Source organism: Pimephales promelas, chromosome 4 (assembly GCF_988280905.1).
Source record: "Pimephales promelas chromosome 4, fPimPro1.hap1.1, whole genome shotgun sequence".
Classification (NCBI taxonomy): domain Eukaryota; kingdom Metazoa; phylum Chordata; class Actinopteri; order Cypriniformes; family Leuciscidae; genus Pimephales; species Pimephales promelas.
In genome coordinates this window covers 35,428,925-35,443,532 of record NC_142772.1, presented here as the reverse complement: position 1 = coordinate 35,443,532, position 14,608 = coordinate 35,428,925, and the positions used below count along the sequence as shown (strand labels likewise).

The window sequence follows — 14,608 nt, the reverse complement described above, 5'->3', positions numbered from 1 at the left end:
ATGTCAAAATTCCAGCCTTGGTGAGTATTCACGTAAACACAGTCGATGTTGGCACTGTGCGTTGCTCCACACACACACACACACAGAAGAGGTTTTATGTTCCTCAGGTCCTAATGAAAGCCCTGTACAATTAATTCCATATACCATATTTATTTTTACATATTTGTTTGTATAAGTTGTCCTGGACTCAATAAAGTCCATCAGTAACATGCATGTCAGCCTCATCCACAAGGCCCATGTGCTTATCGCAGGCATCTTAATGTCACATTAGTGAAGGATGCAGGACAGTAGATGGTTGACAGAACTGTTAAAATTGCTTGTCTTCTCAACTCACAGATGAAATTGCCTCAGAAGTCAGAATTTCCTTTTTGGGGCTGAATTTTAAATTATTTTTGGACATTAGGTTCGTTCCATCTTTTGCTCGGTTTAACTCCTGTTTAGTCCCAGTTTGTATGGTTTGGCTGTGATGCTTTTGATAGTTGTGGTTCAGATGCCTATGTTGTCATGGTTTGACCAGAAACAAGCTGAAAATGTTGATACTTATCAAAATGGAAATGAAGAGTCTCTCATCTAAGCATGAGCGGATCACCACTTTCAGCATGAGTGTGCTGTTAATTACCATGAAATCCGTGATAATAAGCCAGAAAGTTTGTCGAGCTTACATTGCATAGAGTGACATGAAATGTCATGTGCTCTAATGATCTTCAGCAAATAATCAAAGCCCACCCGGGTCCCTCAATTAATGTAGGTTAACAGGATCTCTATTTTCCAAACAATTTCATAATGTGTTTTTCCGACCCTGTGGCCAATTTTTGATTGTTGGTTTTCTTCAATATTCTGTTGGCTGAGAGACTATTGGCCCAAATAACTTAATCTATCCATCTGGGGTCTCAATCTCAAACCATCTATCTTGTTGCACCACCAACCATGTACATATTTTGCGGATATCAAAGTAAAAATAATTATTCCGTGATCCCTTGGTTCATGCTAGATTCATGATCCTTGTGGAATTTCCATCCAACTAGATATCTGCACAGCTATATTTTTTTCCACAGTTTTGATATTGTCAAACACTTATTTTTTTGACATGCCCTATAGCATACATCTTTCCGGGTAAGATTTTTGTTTTACCAAACTATTCGTGTGTAGCACATTGACAAATTTGGAATGACGCGCGTTTCTCGGGAATTGCGTTGGAATTTGTCATATCTTTCTCCTCCTTATATTTTGCTTATTTTTCTGCTTCTATATTAAAGGAATAGTTATTTCATAATTGAATGTGATTTCTGTGTGTAAATACCTTAATTTCACCTTATTCCTGGATTTAATGAATATCACTGTTATGTCTGTATTGTAAACATTGATTTTTTTTGTAATGAAATTAACAATGAATAATTTTAATAGTATTATTATTTTTCTTTATTGTTAATTAAAGGCAGCAACACTCTCCATATTTTCCATGACCGCTGTAGACAGTGCGTGGAAGTGTGATTGAACTGTTGGAATATTTGAGACCTCAATTATACCCCAAAGCCACCTTCCCTTTTAAACGCTTTCTCACTTTCTGTCACACTTCCTTTCTCTCACTCTCATCCTTTCACCTTAGCTGGGGTTATCTTGACTCTTTCTGACAATTGTGCCTTAAAATCTGTGTCTCCAGCTTGCTGAAATCCAACAGAGTCCTCATCATATAACACCCAGCCCCCCTCTCTCCCCCAATGGTCACTTGTACACACACTCTTCTCCTCTCATGTCAACCCCTTTTCTGAAATCCATGAGAGGCTTGGGTGAGAAAGTAAAGTGCGTGGTTTTAAATGTGCTGAAACCGTGATGTGTAACTACATCAAGTGCTTGGTGATGAAGACTGATGTGTCAAATGCATTTCCATGTAACCCACTTCCACCAGCCAAGCTGCTCTCCATGCACTTTCATTACTGGAAGCTGGAAAGGGCAAAATAGCTGGCATGGGAATTGCTGCTGACATATTATGAGCTATTTGGAAATGTGCTTTAAGATTATTAGAATGAGAGGTTTAGTGTTGCACTGACTCGTAATGACTGAATTCAGGCATGGTCAACAACATCAGTCTGCCAGAACTGTGGAACATTTGGTTGTTATTTGGTAAGACATATAAAGGTTGTTTTTTTTTTCTTTCTATTTTAAATTCAAATGATTCATTTTCTTTTTTTTAAAGAGCATATCATTGAAAAGTTAGGGGTCATTTTTTTTTCGTGTTTTTAAAACAAGTCTCTTATGCTCACCTACAGTGCAGTTTTTCTAAATAAAAAATGCATTAAAAATGTCATGTGGTAACAGTATTGTGAAATATTTTAATTTTTAAATAACTGCATAATCTTTTATTATATTTTAAAACCTAATTTATTCCTGTCATGGCAAAGCTAAATTTTCAGAAGCCATAACTCCAGAATGCAATGTAATATGATCCTTCAGAAATCCATTTAAATATTTTAAATAAGCATTTTTTAAAATTATTGTACGTTTATTTAAAGAAATGGATCGCTTAAAGAAAAAAAAGGTATTTTACATCGTTTCTATAATTGGCTTTATGCACGGCTGCACTACTTCCTGAACTTAAGCCAGCTCCTTGTTTCCTGTCTGTCATTATTGGACAAATTGTTTTTGATAATGAGTCTATTTTATGTGGGTGATTAAAATCAAGAAATTAGCAGGAAAATATGACAAGTGAGTTCAATTTTATGAATCAGACTAATAATTCAACTAGAAATACCTGTACAAAATAGCCTAACCCTCCATTATATTATGGAGTATAAAGACATTAAAAAGAGAATCAAAAAGTAACCACTAACTTAAATTAGGGCTGCACGATTAATGGCAATTAACATGAAATCACGCTTAAATCGAGTTGGCTTATCACAATTATGAAACTGCAAAGGCTGCGATTATTTTTTATTTCTTTATGCACAGCTTGTCATTGATGTTCGGCTCTGTAAACGCTGCTCCATCTGAAAGCATTGAGTTTGAGTCTCTTATAACGTACATCTGAGAAAGCAACACGTCAAACATGAGAAGCATCAATAAAAGGTAACATTAAATAACGAATCGGTTACCTAACGTAACCTCGGTTCTCTCTAGATGAGGGAACGAGTATTGCGTAAGCTAGCTTACGCTTCGGGAAAGATTCATCTTTGCTGAGAAGTTGAAGCCAAAAAATTATTCCATAATTTTGTAATCATTGTCAACGCAGTCTCTTCTGAGGCAGACCATGAGCGGGCTAGCTAGCGGCTCATTGGTTCGCTCAGAGAGAATGCACGAACCTATGGGAGAGCGGCGCTGAGTCCGCGGCCAATGAGCGGACGGCGCTCGCTTACTGCGTCACAGCCCGCCAAAAGGGGCGTGGCTACAGTGTATAAAGGTCGCTCTCCCAGCTCGTTCGTTGATTCTGTAGCATGAAGCGAAACGCTAGTGGCGCAAGCACGGCCGGGAACGCAATACTCGTTCCCTCATCTAGAGAGAACCGAGGTTACGTTAGGTAACCGATTCGTTCTCTTACGAGAGGTTCTCTCGTATTGCGTAAGCTAGCTTACGCTACGGGAACACCTGGTCAACGCCGTGCGCGCTAAGTAACCACTAAGCATCCCAGGGGAACACCGGGGGAATCTATAAGTGGATGAAGATAATACGGCGGCCAGCATAGCGGCCGTTACTATCTAGTGCAAAAACGCCCAAGGCGGCCGGCGAAGGCGGGCCGTGATGTGTAGGCTAATGCATAAGCACATAGGGGAACACAAGGGGTGAGCCGGTTGTGATGGAACTCCCGATAGTGCGGCTTCTATAGGAGGGCTGTGAGTACTAGACCGCCAGAATTTTAGCCTGTAAGGCTGGAACTTCCAAGTTGTAAAATCTGACAAAGGTGGAGGGGGAGGCCCATCCCGCAGCCACACAAATGTCGTGGATGGAAATCCCGCAGGACCATGCCCACGATGAGGCCATGCCTCTGGTGGAATGAGCCCTGATGCCCAGAGGGCAAGGCAGGTCTTTAGCGGCATAAGCAGAGGCAATCGCGTCTACTATCCACCTGGATAGGGTCTGTTTCGAGGCGGCTAGTCCCTTGGTGCGGCCACCGAACGACACAAACAGCTGCTCCGAGCGTCTGAACGCGGCAACGCGTGTAGTGTACACTCTGATAGCCCGAGCCGGGCAGAGGCGGTCAGCGTCACGTTCGCTATCGGATGCAGGCAGCGCCGATAGAGAGATCACTTGCGCCCTGAAAGGGGTACCAATCGCTTTTGGAACATAACCGTGTCTAGGCTTTAGAATGACTATGGAGTCACTCGGTCCAAACTCTAGGCACGCGGCGCTCGAAGACAGCGCGTGAATGTCCCCCACACGTTTTACTGAGGCGAGAGCCGTCAGAAGAACGGTTTTTACGAGAGGTATTTTAGCTCCACGGACTCAAGTGGTTCAAACGGTGGGGCTTTCAGAGCTTCTAGAACTATAGAAAGATCCCAGACCGGCACCGTAGGGGGGGCGAGGGGGGTTCATCCTTCTGGCTCCCCTGAGGAAGCGGATGATTAGCTCGTCTTTGCCCAGAGACTGGGCGCGCCGGGGTTCAGCGAACGCCGCGACGGCTGCCACGTAAACCTTAAGAGTGGATGGGGACCTGCCCTTATCCAGTATCTCCTGAAGGAACACTAGCAAGACGAAACCTCGCACGTCCGTGGGTCCAAATTCATGTCGGTGCACCATTTGGAGAACACAGACCATTTTGCAGCATAGAGCTTTCTGGTAGAATCCGCTCTGGCGTGTTAGATCGTGTTCAAAACCCCTTCTGGCAATTCGACGCGTAGTCGTTGGTCACCCATGCATGAAGCGCCCAGCGCTGTGGATGGGGATGCCAGATCGAGCCGCGGGCTTGAGTGAGGAGATCTGCACTGATTGGAATGGGCCACGGGGCTGTCTGTGACAGCCGCGTTAGCTCCGGGAACCAAATCTGATTCTCCCAGCGCGGGGCTATGAGGAGCACCGAGTGGCGTGAGTCCCTGATTCTCTGAATGACCTGCGGTAGCAGAGAAATCGGGGGAAAAGCATAGAGCGGGCGGCGGGGCCAATCCTGGGCTAGCGCGTCCTCGCTCTTGAAAAGAATATTGGGCAGTGAGCGTTCTCTTCTGACGCGAAAAGATCTATCTCCGCTCTGCCGAATAGGCGCCACAGTGTTTGGACTGTTTGAGTGTGCAGGGACCATTCTCCGGGGAGACCAGGTTCCTGGACAGCCTGTCTGGACCGTCGTTCATATGGCCCGGCACGTGCGTCGCTCTGAGCGATAGCAGGTGACTCTGGGACCACAATAGGATGCGGCGTGTCAGATGAAGAGATTCTTGGATCTGACGCCGCCCTGACGGTTGATGTATGATACCACGGCCATATAGTCGGAGCGAATCAGGACGTGGTGACCGTTTATGCGCGGGAGGAAGCATAGCAGCGCGTTCTCGACCGCGATCATTTCCAGACAGTTTATGTGTAAGGAACTCTCGTGGCTCGACCACTGGCCGGCGGCCGGTGAGCCCTCGCAAACCGCTCCCCAACCCGAGTTGGATGCGTCTGTCGAGATAACTTTCCGGCGAGAGAAGGTTCCCATGGTAACGCCCCTCTGAAACCACTCGCTTACTGCCCATGGCTGCAGTGCAGTGATACATGTCTGAGTAATCCTGATCATCTGGCGGCCCGTCGTCCACTCTTGGTGGGATACGCGGCTCTTTAACCAGAGTTGAAGGGGGCGCATGTGCAGAAGACCCAGCTGTAGCACAGTGGAGGCTGAAGCCATATGACCCAGCATCCTCTGAAGCGATTTCAGGGATGTATGGGCACCCATCTGAAACGAGGCGGCCAGTCGCTGAACACGGCGCGCGCGCTGTGTGGATAAGCGAGCCGTCATCGTGATAGCGTTCAAATCTATTCCAAGGAACGAAATAGTTTGACTGGGCTGGAGAGAGCTCTTTGTCCAGTAGACAGAGAGTCCCAGCGTTTCCAGATGGTAGAGGAGAACTGTGCAGTGCGACAGCAGCTCCGTCTGGGAATCTGCTAGAATCAGCCATTCGTCCAGATAATTCAGTATGCGCAGCCCTTGACTTAGCAGGGGGGCGAGCGCTGTATCCATGCACTTCGTGAACGTACGGGGTGCTAAGGATAGGCCAAACGGGAGAACGGCATACTGATAAACTTGACCCTCGAAGGCGAAACGTAGGAATGGCCTGTGATGAGGGCTTATCTGGATCTGAAAATATGCGTCTTTCAGGTCTAGAGAGATGAACCAGTCCCCCTGGCGGAAGTGCGCGAGGAGTTTCCTGACTGTGAGCATTTTGAACGGTCTCTAATGAGCGCTTTGTTCAAAGCCCTGAGATCTAAGATCGGCCTGAGGCCGCCGTCTTTCTAGGGAACCAGAAAATAACGGCCGTAAAAAACCCCGACTCGGTCATAGATGGTGGGACTCTCTCTATAGCGCCCTTCTGCAGTAGCTTGGCTATTTCTAAGCGAAGCGTGTTCATAGCGGGCAGCTGACAGTGGATTCGAGCCGCACGCGCGAGCGTGGCGGGCGGCGACGAAACTGTAATCGATAACCATTCTTTATTATGCTAAAAACCCACGGGGAGATGCCGGGGATGGCTTCCCACGCTTCGTAAGCGGTTGAATGGATATTTCGCCCTGATTGCTGCACATCGCGGGCTGGACACTGTGTGTGGGCACGCTTATAATGTGGGTGGCAACGGGACTTACACTCAGAGAGGAGTTTTATGGGCCGTGTGACAGAGCGGGCAGAGGGGGGACACGCGCACGGGCTCGTGGGCGTGCTTATGTTCTCTGCTACTGGAGCGGAAGTGCTCGCTCCGTGAGAATGGGCTCTGTGAGACCCTGGGCATAAGGCGCTTGTGTGTGTACGTGAGCACATGCTTGTGGGCACATTTATTACACTTGAGGCTTTTATGCTCTTTTTGTGAACTCTCTGGGTAGCCGTGAAAACGGCATTTAGACGCTCGCAAGCGGGCAGGGAAACCGGCTTGTTTGTGGCGGTAAACACTACTGCAGTCAGCGGTGAACGGGGACTAACAGTGGGCGAAGCTTTTACGGCGATCCGGCCGCAGCGGGAGAAAGCCGTCCTTTTCTCAGCTGTGCTAGGCAGACTTCAGTTGATCGGGCCTCAGCGCGATCTTGGGTCGAGGCCCCCTGGAGGAGGCTGTCTGCGGCGGCTGTCTGAGCGAGAGCGAGGGCGGCCGCCCTGTCTACGCTGGGGCTGCTGAGCTTGCTGAGGCAGGCGCTGCTGAGCTTGCTGAGGCGGGCGCTGTTGTGGGGTTCTGGCAGGAGGCTCGTGAGAGCGGCCTGTCGAAGAACTAGAGCGGCGGGGCAAGAACAGATTCATGGCCTGAGTCGCTTTCTGTACCTCGGAGAAGCGGTCAACGATGCCCGTGACGGCAGATCCGAAGAGCCCGGTAGGAGATATAGGCGCGTTGAGGAACAGGGCGCGTTCTGAATCTCCCATATCGGTGAGCGTGAGCCACAAGTGTCTCTCAGTGACAACGAGGGCGGCCATGCATTTTCCCAAGGCTTGTGCGGCGGCTTTAGTGGCGCGAAGGGAAAGATCCGTCGCGCTTCTCAGATCCGAAAGGATGGGCGGGTTCCTACCGCTGTTCGCCATCTCGCACGAGATGTCGCTCTGGAGCGCCTGGATGGAATGCAGCGCTGAGGCGGCCTGTTCGGCGGCGTCAAAGGCGCGGGCAGCATGGCAGTATAACTCATCTCGGCGGCTCCGTCCACTGAGCGAAGCGGACCCCTCGGAGCGGATAAGAGCCGAAAGAGGGGCATTCCAGGATTTAGTGAGCTCGAAGTGAAGCTCAGGCAGGAATGGTGCAGCCCGGCTGCAGGCGGGGGCCGGGCGCCGGTTCGGTGGTTGCTCTGGGGGAGGAGACCACTCGAGACCCAGGCGGTAGATGGCCTGCGAAAGGAGGCGCGATAGTCCGTCCTCGATGCCGGCGCGGGTCCCCGCAGACTCTCTCGTCGATGAGCCGATCGACGACCAATCCTCGCTGTCAGAAGGGTGCAGCGAACAAGAGTCCTTCTCATCCGCGGTGTCGTCGGAGGCGACAGAGCGGCCATACGGCGGCAACTGTAAGTCCGGCAGGGGCGGAGAGGGAGAGCGGTCGGTGGGCGGCGGCGGCGGCCCACATGGATCCGCAGGGGGCTCCGGCGGCCTCTGGGAGCGGCGTATCTTTTTCCGCGGCGAAGTGAGAGGCGGCGCGGGAGCGGTTCTGACTGCCTGTAGTCAAGCCCGCAGGGAAGACGGAGGCAGGTCCTCGCAGTGGTCGCATCCTCCGTTGGCGAGGGCGAGCTCTGCGTGTTCCACTCCGAAACAGAGAACGCAGAAGCGGTCTCCTTCCTCGAGTGAAGAGCGGCATGAGCCGCAGGAAATACGAGGCATCTTGAAAAAGACGCTCGGCTCTTTTAGGAATATGGAATAGTAAAAAGGATACGCGTCGGATGGCGCTAGCTTGCTGGGCGGCTGAAGGTGGCAGACGGCCGGCTTCCTCAGACTCCGGAGCTCGCTAGACGGTGCCTTCTCAACGACGGCGGCTTCTTCCCAGAACAGCGGATGCGTGTAGCTCGCTGAAATGAACAGAATCAACGAACGAGCTGGGAGAGCGACCTTTATACACTGTAGCCACGCCCCTTTTGGCGGGCTGTGACGCAGTAAGCGAGCGCCGTCCGCTCATTGGCCGCGGACTCAGCGCCGCTCTCCCATAGGTTCGTGCATTCTCTCTGAGCGAACCAATGAGCCGCTAGCTAGCCCGCTCATGGTCTGCCTCAGAAGAGACTGCGTTGACAATGATTACAAAATTATGGAATAATTTTTTGGCTTCAACTTCTCAGCAAAGATGAATCTTTCCCGAAGCGTAAGCTAGCTTACGCAATACGAGAGAACCTCTCGTAAGAGAACATGCATTTACTCCAAACTCACTTCGTAACGACAGTTGAGCATCCTTCTGTGAGATGATGTGGCTTCTTACCTAGAATAAGGCAGTCGTGTGTTTATTAGTCATGTTTAATCAATCAAAGCGTTTCAATCTTCAATTTTTTTCAGTTACAGCGATAGTATGATTCCCATTGGGATTTCCTGGAATGACGTGCGTTACCGTTCTTCTGTGGAGCATATTTGGAGTGTCTGTGCATGCGAGAGCGCCCTCATGCTTTCAGATGGGGCAGTATTTACTGCTGATCACAGCACTGGCAAGCTGCACATAAAATAATCACATCCTGCGGTTTCATTTCGATTAATCGGGCATCCTTAACTTAAATGATAAATCTCCCTAAGGACAGACAAGGGTTTAATAATTACAGAGCTTATTATACCGCTTGTAATGAACTGACAGTTGAGTTGAAAGCGAGAAGTGCACAAAATACACATTACTAAAAAAAACCTCTAGGGAGCTGGTGTGATGCCGCCGCCCGCCGCACCTCATAGTTTGCAGTTTTTGTTAGAGTGTGATAAATACACATCATTATGCAGTTTTTGCAGTCTTTACTGAAACACACATCATTATATGAATCGCCTGAATTACCTATATTACACACCTCTCTTTACCTTTCTAACTATTGGACAAGCTGTGGACTTTCTTTGCAGAGGTTGTATTAAAATTTACTTATAATAAGGAAATGATTGACTTATTTGTGACTTATTTGTGTTATTTGCAGCCAGAATGGCTTCTGCTGTTTTTATAGAGCATGGATGGTGCCAAATTATCCATTACCTTTTATTGCAGTAAGTGTGCAGGTATTGCTAAAAGGGTAAGGCCAACAATTAGAACTCTGAATCAGTGTGAACTCAAACCTAGTTGGTAATATGCAAGGCCCCATTAACCTCCCCACCTCCCTTTCATTCTTGTATACTTCATTACTGTTCATCATTGAATCTGCACATGGGAAGGTGTTTATAATAGGGGTTTTATGAAGGCCCACTATATTGTTGTCTTGCTTCTGAACTTGGTGATGATGATTTTCCTGGAAGAAAAACTCTGAGAATTAAAGGGATAGTTCACATATTATTTACCCACTTTTTTGGAAAAAGTTTTGTACCCTGCGCTATAAGAGCACTAAACTCACAGACAAGTTAATGATGTCTCTTCTATGTTATGTGTGTATATTGTCTCATGTGTACTTTTGTGTGTAGAATTCATGTTGATGGCACTTTGTGTACAGACTGTGAAAACAAATTTCCTCCAATGAGGACAATAAAGTATGAATCTGAATCTGAATCCACCCTCATGACGTTTTCACGTATAAAATACAAACATTTTAAAGTCCCCGTGAACCGGAAGTTGCAAACGATTTTTCTCCAGTGCTGTGACGTATTTCCAAGTGAAACGGAATATTGAACAGAGGGCAGGGTTTTACTCTAGCACTCCTCCTCTCCATCTCTCGCTCATAGCAAACTAACGGTTTGAAGGGAGTGGTTAAGCGTTTCCCCACCCAAACTGTGAAACCTACGTCATCAGAAAAAGAAACCGTTCCAGACCGGAAGTAACTTTTCAGATTTTGATTAAAGATTACCAAGGTAAAACATTTTTTAAATATATTTTTACTTGCACGGATTAATTGTTCACCACAAGACTAGTAATATGCGCTAACAAAGTAAATAGGTTCAATTTTGATTTCACGGGGACTTTAAGAAACTTGCATACGTCCATGCAAAGGTTTTAAATTCTTATTTACTGATAATAATGAGATGTTAAATAGAACTTCTTTGACGGGATCATTGATTGAGCTAAACCCTTAAATTAATTTAAATAAATACGTTAATTAACTTGATCAACTGAGAGAAAACAAGTTGAGTTTTGGTCTTTGCTGTTATTTCCAAATCAAGGTTTAAGCCAAGTCCCAGACCAAAATGCATGGGTTGAGCTGTTTTAACTTGCACTAATCTTAATATACAGTATGTTGGTGCCTTTGTTTTGTCTCAAGATGCACACCAGTGTTTTTTTTTTTTTGTCTAAGGCATGTTTAAAATATGCATAAATGGTCCTAATTGAACTAAGGTCTAATCCTGGCTAAACCTAAGCCCTGTCTGTGAAACCAGGCCCAGAAGAGTTTGAACATAGTGCACAAGTAATCAACATACTTTGTTTTTGTTTTGTTTTTTCATGTCTGTATTTTTTTTTTAATGTAACGGGCAAGGTCAGAATGAAAACAGTGAAAAAGAGCTGAATGAAGACTCCTCTTTGTTTTGTTTTGTTTTTCACCCATTGGCCCATAATGTAAAAGATCACTTTAAGCCACTTTTCTGCTCTTCTAATAAATTGATAGTATCAATTTGTACAGATCAATAGAGGTTTGCATTTAGATGACTGAGCAAGAGGTCAAAAACATAACATGCATTTAAATCTTTCAATATATTCTCATATTTAGTTTAGTGTTCGATATTGTGTCTATTCATGTTTAATTCATTGGCAGGCAGTTATAAAGTTTAAAAGGGCAAAATAAAGTTTAGGCTCCCAGCAGCAGATAGATCAGGAGTAATTTCAGGTTATTCCTTCTATTCAACACTGAAATGTGAGCAACAGTTATGGGGGAAAGTGTATTTGTGCTGGTACAGAAAGGATCAGACTACTCAGGAAATTGTACTTCTAATACTAAATAAACTGGAACAATTTAAATTGGAGATATACCAAGTGATGTGCTGGGGTAGACATTTGCATGAAACAAGATAATATAGCGGTGCACTCGGTTTTGTAGTGGCAGATCCAGACAGATTCTAGGAAGAATAATGAATTCTGTCCAAAGGTTGAGGCATGCCTTTACTACCATCGACCCTCTGAAGCGGAGGGAAGGGATGTCGCCATATTCAGTCACCCAACTATCTGCAACACTGCACCATTGTGTCCCTCTTTCTTTTTCACTTGAGAGCAAAATGCAGAGGATATTCATGTTTTTACACAATGGAAGAGGACTGATGTGATTGAAGTTCCAGGCCTGTTCTGTTAAAATCCATTTGTCTTTTAAAACAAGCTTTAGGAAGTGGTCTATAGGCTGCATAGAGAAAAAAAACTTTTCTGGAAAAATACTTTCCAGAATTTTGAACTGTTATCGCCCCCAGACTGAACTGAATGAATAACAGCTGTGAACTGATTTTGATACCAAAGATGGTTGCACATGGTCTGGTCTTATCACCCTCTCAATTTTAGTCGAGGGGACAAAAACATCCAGAATTTGCAAAGTATCTGAAGTCAAATATGCTTTAAAAACTGATGTAATTCTGTTGTTTCCCTCCCCCCAGTGAATCAGTGCAACCAAGACAAATCCCTTCCCACTATGAGACTACCAGCAAACTCTTCCTCAGAGGAAGAGTAACATTTCATTTTGAATAATTTAGAGTGAGGTCCATGTTTTGTACCTTGAAACCCAGTGTAATATTGTGCATCTAATAAGATTTCCTGCTTTTGCCTCCTTACCTATGGGGTGATCTGTGACATTCTTCTGACATCCCTAGTGTGACTGTGCTTTTCCACTTGGTGATTCTGCAAATAGCCCAGAATGCACTTCACCGTGAACTTTGTATCACACTATAGGAGTAGGTATCACACTATAGGAATAACTGAATAATGTCTTTGTTCTCTTTAGTGCTTTTGCTGGTTTTTAATACATAGCAAAAGAGCATTCAACAACAAATGGTTTTTAATTGGAGGTTAAATGCTGTTGACATGTTTATTTTTATACATAATTATCATGTCCACTCTTAAGCAAATTTTTGTCCCTCAGAAAGCTTGTCAAGAAAATCATGTAAAATGAGAGGGGGGAATTGTGCTCTTTGCTTTTTTCTTAATCACAGTGCATTTGTCTAAAGATTGAATTTATCTAGAGATCAGAGGCAATATTGTAACACTAAACCGCCGGTCCTTTCACACTGTTAGGTTATTATAGTAGCTGTTTAGACACTTCCAATGCTAGTCTACACAATGCTCATTTTCAGTTGAAAGTTGGTTGCACTTAGAGGTACATGATGTATCTGTACTATATAGTTATCAAATGATTATTAGAGATTTTTTAATAATGTCTTTGTCTGCATTTATTTGATAAACACAATTATTACAAATGAAAACTGTTGCATCCTCAGAAATCATTCTAATATGCTAATTTAGTATTCATGAAAACATTTCGTATTACCATAAATGGTGAAAAGGGTTGTTGGTTAAAGGAGAATTCCGTTGCAAAATGAACCTTTGGTCTAATAAAACATCGGTGCCTAGCTACCATGAAGTGAACTGTCTTTATAAAGTATCTTCTTATTAAATGGTCTGTACACTTACAAAGTTCTCAATGCTTCGTTTTGCATGCAGGGACCCTCATTATGTTGCTGTGTTAGTTAGTGTGGGGCTATTTTGAGCCTTGTTCGTGGTATAAACTAGCGATTTCTTTTTACTTATTACATGCCCCCAGTACTACCATTATACGCTAAACAGTTTTTAGAGATAAAACTCTTTACATTTGATTATCATGAAAACAAATCTCAGAGAACGATTGACTAGGTACCGATGTTTTATTAGACCAAAGGTTCATTTTGCGCCAGAGTTCTCCTTTAATATTTGAATGCTGAAACTTTTGAAATTGTGAAAAAAATTCTTTGAATAGAAGAAAAAAAAATTCTTTGAATAGAAAGTTCAAAGAAAAAATTATTTGAAATTTAAATCTTTTGTAACATTATAAATGTATTTACTGTCACTTTTGATCAATTTATTGCATCTTTGGTGAATAAAAGTATTAATTTCTTAAAAATCTAAAGTAATAAAAGAGAATCTGAAATGGTATGTATATTTTTAAATCTTTTAAAGCTAAAATATTTTAAATATTTTAAATCGAAACTGTTCTTCACAAAACATGCTATAAGTGTATGGATCACACCAGCTTTGTGAGGAACATTGTGAGGAACCCAGATGGATATAAATAAATATTTGACATTGTGGGGTAATAATGGCAATTCTAAATAATTGTGTCTGTTTTTAAAATGTTTAAACTTGATTTCATTTTTGGCTTTTGTTCGTTCCAGGTAAAAGATTTTTCGTTTCTGTTTTTTTTTTTTTTCCTAAAAAACAAACAAAAGATTTCTCACTTTCTTCTGCACCGAGGTGCATTTTAGCTCATCAGTCAAACACAAAGCAATCAGTCGCACCCTCTTCCATCGCTAATTCTTTTATTCTTTTCATCACAAAAGCACTCAGGGAAACCTAATGCGTTTTTAAAGTAGAAAATGGCTTGAATTGTTTTAGTGGAATTGTCTCTTTGGCACACAGTTTAAAATCAATGGGAAGCTAAGAACATTCCCCAGAGGAAAAAGCACCATATTTACAAAGCTGAAGCAGTTTTAAATGCAGAAGTTTTTGACATTATTTTTCATTGAAATAATTGTAAGTACTAGTCACACTAGTCGTACTAAATGATGTGTCTGGGATATTAATTACACTCTTAGAAGAAAATGTTCCTTACAGCGCTACGTATTTGGAACCCCTAAAAGGTTCTATACAGAACCCTTTTTAACGGTTCAATAAGGGTTCCAGGAAAAAGGTTCTATGTGGAACATTTTGATTCATTC

The 14,608-nt window shown here is 44.2% G+C and overlaps 1 protein-coding gene across 5 annotated transcripts in view; it reads left to right on the top strand.

The window, feature by feature from the left end:
• unc5db (unc-5 netrin receptor Db) overlaps nucleotides 1–14,608 on the top strand; it is a 141,656-nt gene that overhangs the window by 67,184 nt on the left and 59,864 nt on the right. The gene's annotated exons all lie outside the window — the stretch shown is intronic.